Source organism: Eulemur rufifrons, chromosome 19 (assembly GCF_041146395.1).
Source record: "Eulemur rufifrons isolate Redbay chromosome 19, OSU_ERuf_1, whole genome shotgun sequence".
NCBI lineage: Eukaryota > Metazoa > Chordata > Mammalia > Primates > Lemuridae > Eulemur > Eulemur rufifrons.
Genome location: NC_091001.1, coordinates 47211670 through 47217464, shown reverse-complemented (window position 1 = coordinate 47217464; position 5795 = coordinate 47211670). Strand labels below are relative to the sequence as shown.

Genomic DNA, 5795 nt, shown 5'->3' with positions numbered 1-5795 from the left:
TTTTTGTTGCAGTTCTGTTTTTACTATGATTACTCAGGAATACCATTACCTGGTGAAACTTTTTTTTAACTGTCAGAAACATGTGAGAAACTTCACTGAATAAATTACCAAGTGTCCTGGAAAATCTTGACACCACGACCATAAATTCTAAGTATGTATATATTTTTTCATATAAGTCTGGTTACATGGTACCTCTTTGAGATTTCGTGATTGAGTCTAATATCTCAATTTCCTATTTGTAACCTTATACCTTCTATATCTTCCCTGCTTGACAATTTTTAATTCTTATTGACATTTGCTCATTATCAAGCCTAATACAGAGAAGTTCCTCTATGGGTGCTATATGTGAGATAAAATAAAAATCCTAAGCCCCCCAGGCGACTGAATGGACCCCGTCCTGGCCAATGAGACTTGATAAAAACCTCAAACTGAGTTGCCGCCATGAAATGGAGGAGGTTGGACAAAGCTGTTATGCTGCCTCCCTTTTGGAGTTATTCTTTGTGACAGTAAGATATTAAATTATTAACAGGACCTAAGGCCACACAAAACAAAGGTTAAAACATACCTGCAGGCCATCAATTTACTTAACAGATCACTGAGTCCTCACTTGAGTCTGGTATATGTGTATATGTACAGTTGCTTGTCTCTGATTAACAGACTTCCTTAACTTAAAATAGTCTGAAGCTTAGACAAAGCTTTATTTCTTTAACCAACTACAAATCAAAGGATCTCTGAACCCACCTATAACCTGAAAGCCCCTGCTGCGAGATGTCCCACCTCTTCAGGCCAAACCAATGTACACCTTCCATGTACTGATTTATGATTTTATATGTAACTCCCATTTCTATGAATGTATAAAACCAAACTGTAACCTGGCTGCCTTGGGCACATTTTCTCAGGACCTCTTTAGGCCATGTGATCCAGGCTGAGGTCATACACTGTCAGCTCAGAATAAATCTCTTTAAATTATTTTACAGAGTTTGGGGTTTTTCTGTTAACGTACACATGTAGGTGAAAATGGATTAACAAATGCTCTTCAAATCAATTTTAATGATCCTATAAGAAGTTTGAAAGTTAGAGTGAAATTGTAATAACTGGAAGCATGGGAATTCTTTGATACCTTTTTGAGGAATCTCCTAATGACAACAATAAAAGATACTGACTAAGTACTGACCCATGTTTTTTTAATCTTGTTTATGTACTATCATAATCAGTAATTATTTAACGCTTTTATAAATATCTAAAATAAAACCATATTGAGTCCTAATAGTGTTTTAAAAAGTGTGACATATCAAGTATTTACCATTTGTCAAGTGGCAGTTAACTGTTAATGAAGGATATTTACCTGAAATAAAGTGACAGGAGGTAATTTTCTTCTTTTTCAGAGACAAGGTCTCACTCTCTAGAGAGCCCAGGCTAGAGTGCAGTGGCATGATCACAGTTTACTGCAGCCTCTCACTCCTGGGCTCAAGTGATCCTCCTGCCTCAGCCTACTGAGTAGCTGGGACTACAGGTGCATGCCACCACGCTTCGCTAATTTTTTAAGAATTTTTTGTAGAAATGTGATCTCATTATATTGCCCAGGTTGGTCTTGAACTCCCAGCCTCAAGCAATCCTCCCATCTCAGCTTCTCAAAGTACTGGGATTACAGGCATGAGGCACAGCACCCAGCCACAATAAGTAATTTTTAAGGTAACAATTATATTGGTTTTCAAGTCTTAGCGAGGAGTCTCAACCCTAACTCAACATAGATTTTATTACTCTTTGATGTCATCTGATGGCCATTATAGTCAAAGTTTGATGTTTTATGAATTACTGTTTTAATATACAGCCATGCCATGGAAAGAGTACCAACACAGAACTGCTAAATCAGTTCACGATTTTAAAGTTGTAAAGGACCTCAGAGTTTGGTTAGTGCAGGGTTCCTCAATCTCAACATTACTGACATTTTGGGTAGGATGACCCTTTGTTGTACGTACAGGGCTGTCCTGTGCATTTTAGGATGTATGTAGCATCTCTAGCCTATACCAATTAGATGCCAGTAGCACTGCCACCTGATCACCATGTCCCTCCTGGGTTTATTTTTTTTATATTTTTTTATTTTTTGAGACAGAGTCTCACTCTGTTGCCCGGGCTAGAGTGCCGTGGTGTCAGCCTAGCTCACAGCAACCTCAAACTCCTGGGCTCAAGCAATCCTCCTGCCTCCCGAGTGGCTGGGACTACAGGCATGTGCCACCATGCGGGGCTAATTTTTTATATATATATTTTCAGTTGTCCAGCTAATTTCTTTCTATTTTTTTAGTAGAGACAGGGGTCTTGCTCTTGCTCAGGTTGGTCTTGAACTCCTGAGCTCAAACGATCCACCCGCCTCGGCCTCCCAGAGTGCGATTATAGGCATGAGCCACTTCGCCCAGCCCCCTCCTGGGTTTAAATCATAATCCTAAACGTAGAAATCCTGAAAGATCAAAATCCTTAAAGTCTAAAATAAAATCCCTAATGTTAAGATCCCCAAAATCAAAATCACAAGGTAGTTGAATCATGTGAGGCCAGCTCTTATATACTTTTTCATATGTCAAATTTTTTTTTCTTTTTCACCATTTTAAATTATCACCGTTATTTTTTTACAATTCACTATGCTATGTATTTCATCTTCACATCATTTCCAATACTGGAGGTATAAACTATGTAGAGATTTGTAGAGAGTACTAATTTGTTTTATACATTTTTTGCAAATTTGACCTCATAAAAGTGCATTATCATAATACTGACTTTGAGTGTCAGCGCTGTGCATGTACCTAAAAACGTTGAAACTTCCTCAATAAATGAACAGATGTCCTTTTTGTACATCTGCAATTGTGAAAGATAAAATTTCTTGAGATCTAGGCTCTTTGGGTGACTATACATGTGATGGTGACCTACCACAATGTTTGACCGATCTCATCTAAAGACTTAGGTTGTTTGTCATAGTATTTCATTCTTTTTTCAAAAATTTTTCAGAGACAGGGGTCTTGCTCTGCTGCCCAGGCTGGAGTGCAGTGGTGCAATTATAGCTCACTGCAGCCTCAAACTCCTGGGCAGTCATGGTATTTTAGGTAACCACAGTTACAAAGCTGGGTGCACATAATTACCAACCATAGTGATATGCATTTATACATTTCCCTTTTTGACCTATTTCCTTATGAATAAGGTTCATTTGCTCATAACGGTTATACCCAAGCAACTGTCATTAACACACCTGTGTGTCTGCAAAAATCCATGTTATCATTGCCTATTTTATTGTGTAAAATAGCCTATGAAGTGTTCCGTTGTGTTATGTTTCTCAAATAAATACCCTTTTAAAATGTAAATATTTTTTAAAAGTTTTAAAATTATTTTTTCCAGAATTATATTTTCAAGATGTAGATCTTTTGGGATTGTGATTTTTGAGATTTTAGACTTTAGAGATTTCAACACTCAGGATTTTGTCTTTCGGAATTATGATTGTCTCCCATCCCTCCCTGCCCAGTGGTGACAACCAAAAATGTTCCAAATATCCTCTGGGGGGCAAAATCACCTGTAGTTGAGAACCACCAGGCTACTCCAATTCCCCCACCACAGAGATGGCAAAACTCAAGTCCAGGAAGTTTGGGACTTAGGGTCATACAACTAATGGAGAAATTAGCACTATAACCATTACCAGTCCAGTATTTTCATCTTGCCCCCTTAAAGTGCCATAGAATGGTTATTGCTAGCATCATGTGAAATGACATGTGTAAAAATTATAGAATAACACACAAAATACAATATATTATCAAAAAGGATGAGAAAGAAATTAGTTTTTTAAGTCTATTATATTTATGGGTGTCTCTCCTAGAAAAAGGAATCTAAATTATTCTATAATATTCTGGCTTCCATCATCTTTCACTCTGAAGATGAAAAGCAACATAAGGCAACATGACAAATACTCAAAAAATTATGAAACTGAACATAGCTGAATATTTTACTTAGATCTTCTGCAGTGGGATCAAGCATTACCATCTAAAATAATTTCCGAAATTGCTTCAAAGCGTTATTTCACAGTTTGCAACAAGAAGGCTGTTTGCAGATATATAATAGTACTTGTAAGAACTCTTAGATTGAGATGGTCAAGAAATAGCTTTTTGTGTTAGGAGAAATGTGTTGGTGAGAACTGTAAAAACTTTCCAAACCCCTGTAAGAAGAGACTTAATCAAAATTTAACATGGCCCCTAGCAGCCTAAGGCCAGGTCCCTGAAGCAACCCACCCCCATTTTGAGTTCCTGTTTGGAAAAGCTCTGGGCTATCAAAAGAATTTACTGCTTGTTCTAGCCAACACCAGATGACAGGCCTCTGACCTACCTTTTTAAAAGCATTTACTAAAAAGGGCTCACAATGGCGAATCCTCTGTCTCTTTGAGATGTGTATGTATCTCTTACAACCCTGGAGTGTCTTTCTCAAGGACCTGAATGCCATTCCTCTGAAATGTTATCGGAAAGGATAGGGGCCCAAGCTCCCAGGAGCGGGTCAGATAGTATCCTATCTGATACAGAGTTCCCAGCTAGCAGACACGGCCGGCCCACTTGCATTTACACTGCCCAACCTTTTGTAATTTTTCGCCTCCCTGACTCTACTTGAGCCCTTCTCTCCCCCTCCTTCTCCCTTTAAAGCGCCCAGTCACCTCTGCGCAAATCCGAACGAGCTCAGCTCTGTCTCCTGTCAGTAGTTACGGAATGAACTCTCTTTTCACCATCTAAATGTCCGGCTTTATCTTTGACACGCGTAGATTCGTATTCAAACTCAGAACACTATCAAGATGGGCCTGTAATCTTAGAAGCCTGTCTTACAGGGCTCTGTCCTCAAAAGTTTAGGAAAACTCTCCAAAGTGATCCTCCCAAACCCTCACCCCCTCTTCTCTTCCCCGCGTGTCCCAGCAACTTTACAGTTCCCGTGCTACTTCCTGCTCTCCCTAGTTTCTAACTCCACCTCTCCCTAAATATCCTACTGGTTAGTTTCTACTTTCCAGGATGTTCAATTTCGCCAAACGGAGACTTACTCTCTTCTATGTCTTAGGATTTCCCCCCTCATCTCTGTCCCCTCAATCTTGGGGTTTCCTTATCGACCTCCCTTCCCTTTCCATGACGCTCCAGCTCCACAGACTTCTGCGTGGCCGCCTCCATTTTCCCCCTCAGACCTCAGCTTCCTCGGCAGGCTGAGACGTCCCTTCCCTCCACACTCCTCTCGGGAGTCCTAGCGCCCCTGCCCGGGGGCGCGCGTTGGGATTCCGGCCGCGCCCTGTCAGCCATTTCGCACTCTTGGGCGCGCCCGGCGAGCTGGACGCGCGGAGCCTTTCCTGGGCCGCGGGAGTCGAGGGGCTGAAGACCGGGCCGCCCCCGCCATTGGGGCGGGAACTCACCTTCTCTGAGGCAGGGGCGGGCGTCTACAACTAGTGTCCCCCTCCCCGCCAACGCCGCCGGCCACGGGCTAGGCCACGGTGGAGGTGGCGGAGAGGCAGGAACAAGCGCTGCCGTCGCCGCCGCCTCCGCCGCCGAACAGGCGGGGTAGGAGGAGGAGGCGGAGACCCGGCTTCCTGAGGGGAAGTCGCCGCCACTACCGGCCAATGACTGGACGGCACAGACGCCATGCCGGGGAGGCGCGCTACTGCGCTTGCGCCAGGAGCCTCCCTCCCAGGAAACCCCTTTAGCCCCTCCTTGTTCGCTGCTCCCACCTCGGCAGGCCGCTTCGGGCTCCGCTCTAAGCTTGCTCGCGGGGCTCGTTAGGCTCCTGCCTCTTTGCCTTCC

General features: G+C 42.6%; 1 protein-coding gene across 2 annotated transcripts in view; it reads right to left on the bottom strand.

Annotated features, from left to right (window-relative positions):
- KRCC1 (lysine rich coiled-coil 1) overlaps positions 1 to 5568 on the bottom strand; it is a 23211-nt gene extending 17643 nt beyond the window's left edge. For both annotated transcript variants that reach the window (XM_069495372.1, XM_069495371.1), the window contains exon 1: positions 5411 to 5568. The gene's annotated coding sequence lies outside the window, so the exon portion shown is untranslated. The remainder of the gene's footprint in view (positions 1 to 5410) is intronic.
- Positions 5569 to 5795: the final 227 nt, after the last annotated feature.